The 18,088-nt window shown below is 30.8% G+C and overlaps 1 protein-coding gene and 1 long non-coding RNA gene across 30 annotated transcripts in view; both read left to right on the forward strand.

Annotated features, from left to right (window-relative positions):
• Nucleotides 1-3,796, forward strand: part of LOC127069093 (uncharacterized) — a 32,567-nt gene extending 28,771 nt beyond the window's left edge. For 5 of the 28 annotated variants that reach the window (XR_007783289.1, XR_007783322.1, XR_007783325.1 and 2 more), the window contains one exon: nucleotides 3,295-3,786. This is a non-coding gene — a long non-coding RNA (uncharacterized LOC127069093). Of the gene's footprint in view, nucleotides 1-3,294 lie in introns of all 28 variants that reach the window. The other 23 variants (XR_007783296.1, XR_007783301.1, XR_007783305.1 and 20 more) reach the window with 13 other exon arrangements.
• A 4,671-nt stretch (nucleotides 3,797-8,467) lies between these two features.
• Nucleotides 8,468-18,088, forward strand: part of LOC127069087 (neuroligin-4, Y-linked-like) — a 188,733-nt gene continuing 179,112 nt past the window's right edge. For both annotated transcript variants that reach the window (XM_051005774.1, XM_051005778.1), the window contains exon 1: nucleotides 8,468-9,039. The gene's annotated coding sequence lies outside the window, so the exon portion shown is untranslated. The remainder of the gene's footprint in view (nucleotides 9,040-18,088) is intronic.

The raw sequence follows: 18,088 nt of genomic DNA on the forward strand, positions 1-18,088 counted from the left end.
TATCTATCTATCTCTATCTCTTTTTCTTTCTCTTACTCATTTAGGATATAAGAAAAAGCTTAATCTCGCATAATCTCGTGAACGAACATCTCTCTCCTTCTCTCTCTCTCTCTCTCTCTTTCTTCCTCCTTTTCTCTTTCGCTCTGTTTAACTATCTATATATCTATATCTCTATCTTTCTCTTTGTCTTATTCTCCGCAAAGACGTTTAATCGGTAAGACAGCGGTATTGGAAATGCGATTCTCGCTGGACGATAAATCACGTTGGGGGAAAGATCGTATCTCCGAATCGGTCCAGTGAAGCAAACGAGAAAGAGAGAGAGAGAGAGAGAGAGAGAGAGAGAGAGAGAGAGACAGACAAAGAGAGAAAGAGAAAGAGAAAGAGAAAGAGAGAGAGAGAGAGAGAGAGAGAGAGAGAGAGAAATGCAGCCACGAGTAAGTACTTCGTTCTCAAGTACGCAAACGGTAGAGCAGATGTGCCGTTTTGGCAAATCGAGAGAGATCAGAACGGCATTCCTCTTAGAAGCGAATATACGAAAGCGTGGACTAGAAGGGGAGAGAAATCGAGATCGAGATCAAGAAAGAGAGAGAGAGAGAGAGAGAGATAGATAGATAGATAGATAGATAGATAGATATCTACATATATATATATATATATGTACGTATATATATATATGTATATATATATATATATATATATATATATATATATATATATATATATATGTAAAAGCCAGCTCGAATTCTCAATATGCTAGCATGACTTCGCGTCTGGCATGAGCCACCGTTCGTTCACGCGGAATCTTATTGAAAGGAGAGATAGGCAGAGGTGCTTCTCTTCTTTCGTCTTTTCTTCTCTTATTCTTCTTATTTCTATCTCTTTCTCATACTCCCTCTCTTTTTTCTTTTCTCATACTTCTCTTTCTTTCTCTTTTCTGCTTCATTTTTTTTTTACTTTTCTTGCTTTTTTCTTTATTTTTCTCTCTTCCTCTCTCTCTCTCTCTCTCTATTTCTCTTTGTTTTGTTCTTTTTTTTTTATCTTATCACCGATCTACCCCTTCCACCAATATATTCATTTTTTATCGTCAACCTGGCACGCATTTCATTTCAATGTTATTTATGTATTTACAAGCTGTTATTATACCTCGGTATTGTTTCGTATAAAGAGATAAGAATTGAGGAAATTTTTATATGAATCATCGATTACATTTATGACGTTGATAAATACAAATCTGGGGTGATTTCAATCGTAAATTTTTTATTATTATGAATGTATGATGTTTTGATATTATTATGGAATGTAAAGTAATGTATTATATCATATGAATATACGTATATAGTTATTAGATTCTAATAGACAGATAAGCTTTGAATTGATATAAAATTGATGCAATATTACACTTACACATGTAATATATATATATATAGTATATATATGTATATATATTTAAATATTATATATTTAAATATCGAATTATTCTGAATCAATAAAAAATTATATTTATTTATGCATATATACATATATTATATCAATCGTATTAAGACGACTCAATATAATAATTATTATGCACATATATAATTACAAATTACATATATATATATATACATACATACATACATATATACATACATATATATATATATATATATATATATATATATATGTACATGAATATTTGTTTATCGAATCACTTTGGGTCGATGCAATATCGAAAAATGAATTATCATTGACGCGATATTGAAGAATCAATTTTGATTGACGCGATTGATTGAAAAATCAATTTTCATTGATGGGCATTATAAGCGTTTGCTCGATCTCTAACCTGTTCACGAGGATAGAACGTATTATTTCCACGGAAGGTAATCCCCGGCTCATACTGTGAAGTGAGCCAGCGCATTATATTCCGTTATATCCGTGAACCTAGCGTGCTGCACGGAGATAATGTCAGTGAAATTAGCTATTCGGTACACATCAACGATCTTTCTATCTAGCGCGAAACGATAATAATCCTGTTCTGCTTGTCATATTTTCCAAGGTGTCGTTCAGGAATCTCAGTACACTGTCTCGAACGAATGAACGAGAAAAAGAGTGGAAAGAAAGTGAGAGATAGATAGATAGATAGATAGATAGATAAAGATAGAGATAGAAAGGTAGATAGAATGAGAGAGAGAGAGAGAGAGAAAGAGGGATAGAAAAAGAGAGAGAACTATAGGAAAGATGTCATTTTTGTTGAGATATTACCTGCCTCTTCGTGTTTGTAGCAGTAGAACCCTCGCAAAATTTACGACGAAGGAAGAACGTTCTTCTTTTAAGGTGATATCGTAAGCGAGGGAGAAAGAGAGAGGGGGAGAGAGAGAGAGAGAGAGAGATAGAGAGATAGAGAGACGCCTATTATTTTTTTTCCATGATATAAATCTTAACTCGAATCCTTCGAGACATTCATTTGACGACGCTTCCGATGAAGTTATCGCAGTCTGATATTTAACGAACGGTGATATACAAGAATGTATCATATTGCGTGTACATAACTAAGTAAAATTATTATAATCAAAAGTTTTCATTTCACATCAAATTTATATTTCGTGCGTTCTGATCGTTCTTACGTTCACGAAATCGAATTATTATTATCATTATTATTATATATATATAATTATATCGTAGTCGAAACTTTTATCAATCAACTCTTATTTTTTATTCTTTTTCTTTCTTCATCCTCATCCTCGTTGCATAAATAGAGCGCAATATTTATTTTCTTCAAGGACTTTCTCGTTCTCTTCTTTTTTTCTTCTCGTTTTCTCTTTCCTTTCTTTCTTTTGGTTTTTATATTTCTTCCTTTTTGTTATTTTATTTATTTTGTTTATTATTATTATTTTTATCTATCGAACACACCTATCTTCTACCAAAGTTATGACCACGTATTATGGTACATCCTGTATGAAGGCGAACGATACACGCTCGGTTTAGTGCCTATTCATCCACGATCGCGTAAGCACAATGGTGACATTTTTGAAGTTTTCTATGGAAAGCGCGTAAAGGATGGATATTATTCCCTTCCTTATACCCTCCTCCCCTTACACCTCTTCTTCCTTCCTTCTCTTCAATCCCCGGCTCCTCGTATCCATCCCTATACCCCATCCCTACCTATATACCTCCCCCTCCCTCTTTTTACCCTCTTTACCCTCTTAGCTCATGTGCAATAAGTCGCAGGGATATTGGAGAAGAGATCGCTAGAATCGAGAGATTTATCTGCATCGTTTAGAACGGCCTTCGAATATAAATCTCTTAATTTTCCAGACGAGGAAATCGAGACCGAGAACGAGAACGAGAATGAGAACGAAAACGAGAACGAGAACGAGCCGAAGCTAGCAAGAGCTTTTCCTCTCATTTTCGCCAAGGATGCGGCTATAATTCATGAAGTGGTGCTAATTCCTTGGCAACCACCGTCGCACCGTCTCGTCAAGAGGCTTTGCGCGTCGAAACAGCTTCCCATTTCACAGCGGAGTTAGGAAATGTATTGTTTTCTCGAAAGAGGAGGGATTTTCGTACCCCCGGAAAATCTGTCTAATGGCTTCCTAAACGGCTCCTTCTCTAACTTTCAAGGCTGGATATATAATAATTGTGGGAGAATAAAATGAAGAATTATTTTCAACGATACAAATGTATATATATTTTATAAATATATATTTATATATATAAATATATATAAGTATATATATTATATATTATAATGTATATATATATATATATATATATATATATATGCAAAATTGTGTAAATAAAATATTACATTTTCATTTTTATCAAAATTATTACAAGTAGTAAATTATTACAGATCGATTATATTGATTAAATTATAATAGCAATGATTATTTAATCGGAAAAATACATAGGACTGTTTACATCTAATACTTATACATTATACTTTTTCTTTGTCAAAATAATGCCTAGGATACTCGCACTCAACGCACGAGAACAACAAACAAAGCAATTCTCAATAACAATCTAGGATACAAACAAAGACTTTGAAAATCTTTGTTCGAAAAACAAAACAGCAAAACAGTTCTCAATAACAATCTAGAGTACGAACGAAGGACTTTGGAAATCTTCTCAGTCATTCATCAACCTTCTTAAGGATCGGACGTTCTTGGATTCCTCTGGTAACGATCTTCGAGGAACAAAAAGGTCAGATTAAAAATATATTATATTTTTGTCAAAGCGTTCTCCATAATATTCTTAACTAATTATTTTATCTATAATATTTTTCTATAACTATAGAAATCTTTACATAATTAGAATATGTATATTTTATATCCACGTACATATATACACATACATTCATGCATATATCTATATATACATACATACATATATACATTCATACATAATACACGCATACATAGATATATAAATATACATACATACATACATACATACATACATATACGCATATATGTATACACACATATATGGACCAGCTCACGCATACGTATGTACATATAGCAAATCGAATGATTATTTGTTCTTTTGATTTCGAACGAAACCATTAGATTCGCATGGTTCTAGAATTGAATGGTGTAGCTCGGTAATGAGCGCAGTATAATCGGAACTGCGGGGGTCGAACGAGGCCAGGGCAAATCTGATTTTGATACATTTGCTACATCGTGTGCGCAGGAGGTAGCTGCTAGGTATGGAGACCGAAGCGATATTCATCATTTGTTACGGACGCTAGCTCGAATGAAATTGGGCGTCGAAGCGAAATTTGCCTGGATTTACCGACCCTAATAATAATAATAATAATAATAATAATAATAATAATAATTATAATAATTATAATAATAATAGCAATAACAATAATAATAATAATTATTATTATAATTGCAATAATAACGATAAACGATTGCATTTGTACTTTTTAACGTTCTTCTCTTTTCTTTCTCTAATCTTTTTTTTCTTTCTTTCTTTTTTTTTTTTTTCACGAACTAATGATCCAGCGAGATCGAGCGATTCCTCATGTTTTTTTCACCGTTCCTACTAAGGCAGCCGTCCATGTTTCATTCATAAGCTCGCAAGCACACAGCGTCAGTTTGCTCCTGTCACCGATAAGAACGTGTCCGGAGATAAAGTGCGCCTCTGGAATCCTCTTCAAACATGATTTCTCACCATCCTCTCTGTCTATTATAAATGGGCCATAGATTTGCTCTTTCTTTCTTTTACTATATATACATATCACTATACACACGTATATACGTATATATAAATTTTGTTATTTTTTTTAATTATATTCCTTAAGTGTACTAACTTTTGAAGAAGATCGAATCCTCGTTAAAATTATATTAAACTCAGCATCTGAGATAACTATTTCTTCCTCTTCCTCACTTTCTTCTTATTCCTTCGTTTTATTCGTTCGATTGTATAATCGCTCTTATCGCGTTATTAAGCAATTGTTAATTAACGAGCAACATCGTTCGTCCCACAGGTTAGTTACCCTAACAAAGGTCGCTGATATATCGATCGGTATATGTACATGAATATGTGTGTGTTTCTTTGTGTACGCATATAAATATGTGTATTCGTGTGGGACAATTTGCGCAATAGTTAGAATCTGTGGCAAACGAGATCCACAGTGAGATAATTATATTATTAAAAATCTAACGTTGAGTGAATGATTTTGTTTATATTGTAAAATTGTGATTTTTTCTCTCTTTTTTTTTCTTTCTTTCTTTTTTATACTTTTTTAAACGCGAACAAAGATATAAAAGAATTTTAATTTATGAAAGAAGATTATCACGTTAATTGTAATGAGAGGGCTAATTGGAGTAATTAGAATTTATGGATTAAACTTCGAAAAGCTTATGATCTTTGAGAATAAGTATACATAATTACTATTATAGTAGAGAAGAGAGAATGGGATGCTTATGCTAATCGACTATCAATGCGATTCAAACAGGGAGCAGCAGGTGTTGACAGGTGTACTAATACAACCTGTCTCAATGGACCACACTATCTAAGCCACCTGGACCTAGGTCAAGGGTGCTTTCGCTTTAGAAGCTGTTAACGTAGTATACTCGCTATTATGCGATTGATCGATTTTCCTCTATCTATGTGCATGCCGTCGTAAGGTTGCTTTCCTAATACTAATCTCTCTCTAATTGTCTAATCGTTATCGTTTCAATAATTGTGATCGTCGAATCCTTTTGTTTATCATAATATTTTATTCATTTTGTTTTTCATTTTGGAATGAATTTTTTCGTCTTTACAATTCTTTTTTTTTTCTTGTACAAGGGTGGTAGGGGAAGGAAAGGGAGGGGTTAAAAAAATGAGAGTATTTCTTTTTCTTTTTTTTTTCTTTTTTTTTATATTTTCGTTTCCTTTCTACTGACGACTTTAAAAATGTAGTCTTCACATTGGCACTTTTCACTCTTTATCAACGATACGGAATTTCGTATTATACTATTCCACTGGGACCGAGATGGTGTAGACTGTACAACCATCTAGGATCCATGAACGTCAAGTAGTGGCAAGCAACCAACGTCCCTCGTGTCTTTGTTTGAGTGCTTAAGAGGGAAGAAAATCCCCGGTTGCTATTTCAAGAGAAGTGACGTTTGGACGTGTAAACCGTGGACATGTTAATGATAAAAGGAGAATATTCGTGAGTATATTTTACTATGCAAAAATATTTCGAAGGATATAAATATTTCGTAATAACGATTAATAAATATCAAAATGTTATTCATTGAGTCGATGCATTTTTATTTTAATAATTTATATTGTTAAAGTAATGTTATGTATATTTATATATACTTGTATTAAAAAAAAGATAAAGAAATATATACCTGTATATATTTGTAATTAGATTCGCAAATAATTTTGAAAAGTAATTAGCAAGAACGGGATTAAATGAAGAATAGACACGAGACGATGGTATTTGCTTGATAATCGATAAAAGTTACTCAAAGGTAACTACGTAATGGTATTGTTTGAATGAAGATGTGCACTCGTCAAAGAATGGACAATTGTATTGTTAGTAACAATGACAACGACTGTGCTTTTGTACTCGACGTCGTATCTACCACCATAACTAATTAGAATTGTGGAAACTCGTTAACCTCTCTCTTTCACTCTCTTTCTCTCTCTCTCTCTCTCTTTCTCTCTTTGTTTCTATCTTTCTCTCTTCATTTCTCTTTCCAACCCATTCATATATTCTCTTTGTATAGTTACTAATTGGAAATATTATTACGAATCGACTAAAATTTAGCATCAAAGCTCTTTAAATATATTGAACGAGATATATCTTCTCAATAAGAACGTTCATTGACGTCATATTCATTTATTTATTATTTTCAGAAAAAGCATACAAAGAGACAAAGAGACAAAGAGAGGGAGAGAGAGAGAGAGAGATGATCGTAAATTATTTGACGAATAGAATAAAAAGATCAATACATATTTCTTTTTCTATTTAATACACGACGTGCCATTTTTTACGATGACGTATAACACTTCTTTACCATTTTATTAAAAGCTTTCTTGCAGAAGCAGTGTTACGAAAAGATATCAATATCTGTTCCAAGTAAAGAGTGGCATTTGTAGATGTCGACAAACGTTTTATTTTTTACTTCTACTGTTACTTCACTAGCACTGCTGCGTGATACTTCCGTATTATATACGGCCCTGTGAAGTGTACCAACGCTGTCGCTGGCAGCTATTTTTTTAATCTTATTTTCTTCAACGTCATGGTAATTATAAAAAAAGCAAGAAAAAATAATAATAAAGAAAAAGGAAAAGAAAAAAAAATTACTAGGATAGATGTAAAAAAAAGTAGATGCATATATGTATTTATTAAGGTATATGTATGTATGAATATATGCACACACACACACACACACACAGAATGTCCAATTGCATATGGGAAGTGCAGCGGAAGTGAATTCTTCACATTAAAATAAGAAACAAAAAATAGTATAGGTTACCTTTTAATTTCTTTTTTATTCTTTTATTTCTTTACATACAGCAAGTCTTATATAGTTTCCTATAAAGAAATTCCCATTTTAATCAATATATTTATTAATTATTCACGAAACATTAACCTCTCCAAATATTCTCGTATCTTATTTGAAAAAAAAAAAAGGAAAACACTCGTTTGACTTCGTACACATAGATATAGCCTTTATTTAATCCTATCAAATATTCGCGTGTTATTATTACGTACAATTGTCACGTATATTACATATAATAATTTATTTTTATCGAACGAACGTATAAATTTTATTTTCTGTCATTATTCTGAACGATACATTCTTAATCTCGAATAATTTTTATTACTATTTCAATCGATATGTTTCAATCTAGTTTCTAAATGATTATTTTGCTCAACAGCCAATAGGAAGAGTCGAATATTCAAGTGTAATTTTCATAGATCGATTTCGCGCCACTTTAAGGGCGCCATCTTAGTTTTGGACGATTTGGCACGATTTGCGACAGGATTTACGTCGTTCTCGTAATTACGAATAATTGAATCGTTCTTTTCGCCGTGCACTTGCAATTTTATATATCAATCGATTACTAAGATCGAGATTTACAAGTTGTGATATGCGGGAAAACGCGATATCGTCGTGTACGTGAGATATACGTGAAAATAAAACGAACGTTTAGGACGAACACGCGATCTGTGACGTCATTTCTTTTCCAACGGGTTTACGAGCATTATTTTCGCGAAATCGTGATAAATTTGACGTCTGAAAGTTGTTCACTGTGTTGTGTAGTGCAAACGAGTTAGTTTCGTGACGAGACGTTTCGTAATTATTACGATAATCAGTCTCGTTTTATGTTACGTGATATGGAAGCACGGTGGAGTGAGTGAGATGGATGACGAGTGGACAAAGGATGGAGATAACGTGTGTGAGAGAGAGAGAGAGAGAGAGAGAGAGAGAGAGAGAGAGAGAGAGAGAGAGAGAGAGAGAGAGAGAGAAGAGAGAAAACGAACGAGGACCGGCCATACTTTTTTCTCGGGCGGTAATGTAGTTTACGAGTACGTCGGTAATGGTGAGTGAAAAATAAAATTTCTATTTTTATTCGATTATCTTATTATTATTCCCATGCGTGTGTATGTTTCTTTTTCTATATTTCATATTACGTTTAGGTAAATTAAATGGAGAAATTTTTTTCTTTGTTCGATATACTTTTTCAAAATGCTTATGATTTAGAACCAATAGTAATTTGAATTTTTTAATAACTACGCGTTCAAACAATCGTTTCCCACGTTATACGGACCAACGAATTTAATTGTTAATGTAACGAATAGCGAACAACCGATCGTAACAAGCTCATAATTTTGGTTATTCATCGTCAAACGCTATTACGTTTCATTACTCACGACCATCAGCTGTGAAACGAATGCGCCGGCTGGTGCATTGTCGTGGTTATTATAGCTATTGATATCCGTATAACTTTGTCACCAAGCCGGAAAGACGACACCATTCGAGTAACATAGGAATGAAACTTTCCAATTGTATATTCGATATTAACGTTATATAAAAATGAAAAAAAGGAAAATTTATACGAATAAAATCTATAAATATTATATATATACATATGATACTAACGTCGATAAATTTACAGAAAAAGTATGAAAAAAATCGTAATTATCCTTATCTGATAGCACGTTAAAATGCATAGATTAAAATGATTTTTCTTTATTTCGCCTATTTATTTTTTATTTAGGCATTAAAGGCTATTTATTGGATTAATATTTTTAAACGTTTGATCGTTATTTTAAATAAATGGTCAGTATTTGTAATGAAATATTTGTATAATAATATCAGTATAATAAATATCCAGTGATATAAGTTATGCAAATCTGATGCAATTCTGACGTTTATTTATTTATATTGATCAAATTATTCGTATTTACTGATCGTTTGTTTTATAAAATACTTATCATTAATTAATAAAAATACCGACCGAATAAGTGGAAATCCAATTAAAATGACTGGTTTCAATCATTTTTTATACAAATTTATTATATTTAGACATTATATAGAAAACATATATATAGAAAAAATTCATAGTAACTTTGGAATATGTGCTTGGGAATGAAATTTCAACTGAATTTTTTATATTTTACTAATTGAAATGAATTTTTTAATAAAATGAACTAAAATTTTTTATAATTTTTCAAATTTCTTTCTTTTCTGTTTTCTCTTTTTTGAGATACACTTTAGATTATAATATCGTGGATAATTTTAGTTTCAAAAATGTTTATATTGAAGTATTCTACTTCAATATTTTTAAACATTTTAAATAGAATATCTCGAATGAATAGACAATATCGCACAGATTAATACAAAAACTGTCAGTATTTTAATTAAAATATTTCCAAATATAATAATTTTCCAGTATTTTAAATAGATGGTGAAGATTTATAATAAACTCAAATGCAACCCAAATACAATCGAGAGATTTAATTATTTATGATACCACCATTTAATTATTTATAATAATATTTATATTACCTACTGTTATTTTATTATAAATGTTGACCAGAATATTCATATACACCGACCATTTATTCTAGAAATTATTTACCGTTGATTAATAAAAATATTAATAAAATAAATAGGAATGACAAAAATGGGCAAATGAATGTACTAAGAATAAGACGAAATATAAAAAAGTTTAATGCATTAAAAGATAGTTCATGATTCTTAATTATGCACGCATAATGACCGGCTTCGTTATATAAATGTACATGATAAATTATCTCCGGCGGATTAATATTATGGGATCGGTAGCACGTGGCATTAAATTAATGTTATTATCCATTGCATGTTTCACAGTATTAAAAGCTTTATCCCGTTTCCTCTATCACACTCGCTCTCATCATTTTCAACTTTGAGCTTTAAGCACTATAATGGACAAAATTTCAATCAACGGAAATGAAAATGCCACTTATTTAATGGCATATCCGTCTTCATTCCAATGTATATTTCACCTAGAACCAAGGCATTCCTTGATAATGCATATAGTTTATAATATGACTCAAGCTCTATGTGATGTGACATTTCAATCATTATAAATGCAAATAATGACATTTAATTATAATAAAATGTGTCGCACCGAATTAATATATACACATATATATATATATATGCATGTATGTATATATTTATATACATACATGTATGAATACATATACATATATACGTGCACGTAAAGATACAGATACGCTATTATATATTTATATGTTATATTTTTCACCGAATGAACAACAACATTCGTAGTTATATAGCATTACTAATTTCAAGAGAAGATAATTAATCATGTTCGTTATACGTCTCGCGTATACAGTAATAAAAAGATTAAAATAATTCAATAAAGGACAATTTTTAAGGTCAATTTAAATTTCGAAGAAAGATAGAACAACGATACAGAATTTAATGTTATAATCTACTTCCAGATAACGTGCCGATTATCGATCATTCGAAAAAGTCATTTTAAAATCGCGGTAGAAATGAACCTATCCACTTGTCCGTTTTTATTATTCCAGTCTCGTTTAGACGATATTTTTGATTCTTTCGTTACGTTAGATATCGATTGATACGCTTTTCACGTTACATAAAACGTAACGTTTGATTTTAGCTACTTCATCTTTACGATGGATTTTAAGTGTAAATGTTTTGTTAAAAGAAAAAGATAAAGAGAAAGAAGAACAGTAAGAAAGAAAAAAGATATAAATATTTTGCAAATTGTAAGCATTATTTTGAAACTTTACGAAAATTTTATTTGTCTACATGATCGTTCATTTATATATACCGTAGCATTATGATTAATATAATTTTCTTTTTTTATTCACATGTTATTCGAGTTACAATTTTCATCGTTCACGTAAAAAACGGAAATCTAAATTTTCCCTTGTCATGCCGAATACAAGACCTATGCTTAGATACTGCTGAATTTATATACGTACATACGTATCTTCATACCGATATAAATTTGTATAATTTTTTCTTTCTTTCTTTTTTTCTTTTTATATACTAATTCATATTGTTGGATACAATTGTATCGTTTACATACGTAAAAAACGATTATTCAAATTTACCGACAAAATTCAAATTTGTTTCGTTGTCATCTCGAATGTTGGATCTACATACATATATATGTTCTCGGATGTTGTCTGTGCATCGTAGTAAAAAATTTGGTGCAGTCCTCTTTTTTTTTTTTTTTTTTTTTTGTTATTATTATTATTATTTCTTTTTCTGTTTTTTCCTGTTTCTTTTCTTTACTTTACTTTTTTATTTATTTTTTATTTATTTTTTGATATTCCCTTCTTCTACCGAGAGAGAAATCTGTTTATATTTTTTCCCGGACGATGGTTTCGCGCGTCCATGGGACCATTAATAAAAACGTAGATTACTATCTTGTCGCCCGGTGACTAATTTCGTGGCAATTTTTCATCTGGACTCTCCACGACTCGACGAACTGGGAAAGCCGGTCATCGTTTTTCCATTCGCTTAACAAACATTTATCAGGTAGAGATAGGCTCGAGACTCTTTATCTATTTGTCTATCTCTTTCTTTCTCTCTCTTTCTTTCTTTCTCTCTTTCACTTTAATCTCATTCGAAATATTATTTAATTCGATGCTTAATTCGCATCATTGATTATATTAATGAGGATAATTCAATTCAACGGATCAGCGAGCTAATACGAAGTTTTATCGTATATATTATATTATGTTCGAATTAATTCATACGTATGTTTTTGTTCGTATTATTAGTGGATGTGCGTGCACGCGTCATATCCTTTTATGTTTCACGATTAAAATATATTTTTAATTTATTTTTAATTCTTTTTTTTCTTAAATTATATATTACTAATTTGTGTGTATGTGTGCGTTTATATAACGTAATAGAATATATGGTACATATAAATTTTGTCTATTTATTTATTTATTTATTTTTTATTTTTTTATATATATTAATCTTTCTTTGTCTTTCTATTGTCTGTAACATGGGAATAAAACTAATGTATATTGATATATAATAGTTTACGAATTTAATCGGATTTATATATATATATATATTGTGTGTGTGTGGGTGGGTGGGTGTAGGTGTAGGTGTATGTGTATATATGTATATACACATGTCTTTATTAATTCTTTTTTTATTAATCTCTTTTCCTTTTTATTACTTATAACATTGTAAAGGAACACCTGTTACCTAGGTTAAGCAAGAAGTCAAATACAGTAGCATGTTCTGCTATACTTAATTATAGCTAACACTGAGAGTTATGGTCTAGGAGTGCCTAGAATATTCTACAGTTAATGTTTCCTCGTTTTCCACATAGTTACACTCTCGTGTATATGTTAGAAGAGTGATTTTCTTATTACGTTTACATAATTACAAGCAAAATTATTTAAACGACGTGAGGATAAAAACCAAGTAGATTAAAGAACACATGAACAATCTAATATATTCATCTGATATCTAATTCTATATTTATCTGTCTATTATATCATAACTCTGATTAGTTTTAACTAATAACTTTTATATATATATATGTGTGTGTTAATTATTTTTAAATTATATATATATATAGTTTATTATTAATTCAAAGTCATTGTTATACTAAATATTTAATTATAAAAAATCTATAGATGATCGGAACAGTCCTTAAATGATTTTATGAAATCAGTAATTGCTATTAAAAGTGAAATAACAAATCTATAAACTCGTTTACAATCTCAACAAAATATTTATATTTTTAAAAACTACATAATACAAATGAAATATTAAAAAAAATGTCTAATTCGTTAATAAAACTTTTTAACTCTTCTTACTCGTCTTATTAAACTAGAATTATCATTAACTTATATTATAACTATTCTCTTATATATTATAAATTTTATATATATATATATTTCTTTTCTATAAATTTTATCATACGTAAATAAAAAATATGAGATAGAGGAGGTCGAGAACGACGATAAAAAAAAGAAAAAAGAAAGAAAGAAGAAACAGAAGAATGGAAAAAAGAAACATGATAAAAAACGATGATGATAGTAAAATCCATTCGTTCCTTAAGAGGGTGCATTAAGCGATATATATATAGATATGTACATATGCACGCACATTTTCATGCTTTCTCACGTCCGCCTTTCGAGCTCGCTTAAACACACGCTCATGCCTCGGGGCCATCGTGTAATCTTAGCTTAATTCTAACATGTCCTGGTACAGAAACTCTCGCGTGTGCAAACCCTTTCGGGATCGTGCATCAATTATCTCCTCCCCGTACCCTTTAACCCTCCTTCCTAGCACGCATGTAATTTCAGACGACTTCCTGTGTGCTCTGTGTGTTCTGTGTGCTCTGTGTGTTCTATGTGTGCTTTCATTGGGTTTTTCTTTTTCTTTTTCTTTCTTTTCCCCTCATTTCTCTCTTTTTTCTTTTTTTTTTCTTTTTCTTTTTCTTTTTTAACTGCGAATATGTTACAGTCAACGCATTAGTTCGATACGATAAAATATGTATATATATATATATATTACACATATACACACTTATACGTTATATGTATGTATATACGTGTGTGTATATATGTATGTATGTATGTATGTATGTATATGTATATATATATATATGTCATTAAAAATTCGTATTCACAATCAGTATAAATATACATTATAAAAGGAGTTATTAAATAAACTTTGTTTATTAATATATATACACACACATACTCTTGTTTTCATTTATTGAATATTATTTCAAGATACTCTTGAGCTTTATTACATTGAAAAGACTAAATCAATTAATTATAATAAAAGCGCGAAGCGGATTTTTATAAATTCTCTATTAAAACCATTATTATTTAACATTGAATTAAGTTCATGAAAATATTTTCTCCGTTGAATAAATTACCCGTATTATGATATAATATATCGGGAAAAGCGATGAATGAGGGAATTAGATAAGGATGAAGCTATATATATATATATATATATATATATATATATATATATATATATATATATAGACGGGTGAGGATATCAGTTGTAAAAAGTTTTAGAGATTCTATTCGAAAATACGTGTTCCAATAGAGAACACGTTTAAAAGGGTGGACGAGGGTGAGACTGGGGAGATAGCAATGAGGAAGGGGAGGTTACGTTGACGTCTTTGGTAGGGGTAGATTTAGTGCTCGAATAGTACTTCCACCAGCGTCAATACTTTTCCCATTTCGATACGAATACGTAATCAGCCGAAGCTAACTATTCAGAATTAGTTCGCATTGAAATGCAGTCGACATATTCCTCGTCCGGATGCCGTCTCCATGCGAGGACGAGGTAGTCACCCTTAAATACGAAGTTGATAATCCCGGAAAGGTGTGAGGATTTTCTATCTCTCTCTTTCTCTCTCTCTTTCTCTCTCTCTCTCTCTCTCTCTCTCTCTCTCTCTCTTTCTTCAACCCCTTTCATATCTTTTCGATTCCGTTTGAAATTACTAGGGAAGACATATAATATTCCATGAAGTGGATGGAACGCGTTAATAAATGAATCTTCTCTCTCTCTCTCTCTCTCTCTCTCTCTCTCTCTCTCTCTCTCTCTCTCTCTCTCTCTATCTCTCTACTATGTTTTAATCATAACCAATTACTACTGAAAGTACATTTAATTAGAATCTTCTTATCTTCAATTGAAATATATACATACATGTGTGTGTATTTGGATATATTATTTCAGGAATGATTATTATCAATTTTCTACCTCTTTGTTTCTTTCTCTATCTAATAAGCTCTGCAATTAGAATTAATTTAATTTTTTTTTTTATATATATCAAACATAATATACCGTATCGATTGAATTAATATGTGTATGTGTTTATGTGTATATCATACAGGTTATATACATACTTTCATTTTTATTTTTTATATACGAAATATACTAAAATATTGTATATATGTATTATACTAAGTAAACGTACTATTATATGTACATATTGTACTATACTCTATTAACTATACTACATATACTATACGCATACATTATACCGTATTTACTAAGGAGAAAAAAAAAGGTGGGAAATTACGTGCATTCATTATATGCAATACAATATATTGTATTTGCATGTACATTATTAAATGTAAGAATCGTCATAATAACCGACATTCTAGTTGCATATTCGGAAGATTCGTCGAATCACGTAAACAAGTAATAATTAAATATCATTTCATATATGGTTTTAGGAAGAGCAAACGAATAAATGTACTCAAATAGATATTTCGGGTACATTTACGAGAACGTAGTAAATTTTCTATGATATGACGTAATACAGAGAAATAGAGAGAATGAAAAGGAGAGAGAGAGAGAGAGAGAGAGAGAGAGAGAGAGAGAGAGAGAGAGAGAGAGAGAGAGAGAGAGAGAGAGAGAGAAAGAGAACACGTTCTCTTTGAAACATTTCTAGGATTGGAGATCCGATATTAGCAGTACCATAATACGCATCGTAAATTGAGTATAATTATTTTGTACGTCGTAACTCGTACATAGTCCTCGAAATTTGTCGTCCTTTTGCATATATATATACACACACACACACACATTATCATATACATATTATATATATATATATATATATATATATATATATATATATATATATAGAGAGAGAGAGAGAGAGAGAGAGAGAGAGAGAGAGAGAGAAGTTTTAGAAGAGCTCGAGTTTCGTTCAAGTTCTAACGTCTTATTATGTAAATGCGATTAGTAACGCGTGGGATATTAATTAATGGTCCGATTTTCGTAATATGCCTGTGCGTTTCATCGGAACTTTGCGGTAAACGTGCTTAATGACGTTCTAATTATGATAACGTTAGTCATTTCGTTCATGATTGAAGTCGATTAGCAGGTTAACATTATCGATGAATGCTACCTATTCTATAGACAATACATGCATACATATGTACAATACATATATACATACATACGTACATACATGTACATATGTTCATTCTATCGAACGAAATATTATATAATTTCATTACCTTCGTCGTTGAATCGTTTAATTAAGGCTTTTCTTTCTTTTTTTTTTCTTTCTTTTTCTTTTTTATTCTTTTCTCTTTCCTTCCTAATCGATCGATATATGTTTTACTTCAACATGCTTACATACAATTGAATAATATTTCGAATGCAATAGACGTATTCGTGTTCGTTCTAAAGCGAGACACAGAAAGTAGAACGAAGCTCTCATTCTCTACTACTACTACTACTACTATTACTACTATTACTTCTAGTACTACTACTACTATTGCTATCACTATTACTACTACTACTACTACCACTACTACTATTACTACTACTACTACTACTACTACTATTTCTATTACTTCTACTACTACTATATCGGAGTCCCAGGCTTATCGCGAGACACTTTGTTCGGTACAATCAACGACCCTGCCGAATGTGTCGTTAATCGATTCGAATCGAGGACGGGCCGCGATCGGCATGTAAATTCGTTTGTCAACAGGAATGAATTTGAATATTGATTCGCAATTTGACGACGACGGCGATGACGACGACGATGACGACGACAACGACCGATTTGATCGACGCACCGCTTAATCTCTAATACAATTTCTACGGGAAACGTTTTGTATCGCGGCGAGAATAGATTTGTTTGTTCTATGATTATATTTCCTTAAATAAAGAGAGAGGGGGAGAGAGAGAGAGAGAGAGAGAGAGAGAGAGAGAGGGTTTAAATGACTAGGATAATCGATACTCCTTTACGTTTGTTGAAATGAATATTTTTTTTTTTTTTTTTTTTTTTTTTTTTATATACAAGATGTTTAAACAAGATACATATTAATCTGAATGAAAAAAATGTTAATCGTCAATATGAAAAAATTTATTTTATTGGAATTGTTTAAGTAATCTTCGCTGTTGTCCTTTTTTTTATTATTGTTGTTATTATGATCTATTATTCTCTATATATAATTTTTCTTTTTCTTTTTTTTTCTTTTTTTTTTTCTTCTTTTTTTTTGTGAATCGTCTATGATCCCAAGGACGTATGACATAACACGAAACTTATATTCCAACTTATATCGGTATAATTATATTTT

Source organism: Vespula vulgaris, chromosome 14 (assembly GCF_905475345.1).
Source record: "Vespula vulgaris chromosome 14, iyVesVulg1.1, whole genome shotgun sequence".
Classification (NCBI taxonomy): domain Eukaryota; kingdom Metazoa; phylum Arthropoda; class Insecta; order Hymenoptera; family Vespidae; genus Vespula; species Vespula vulgaris.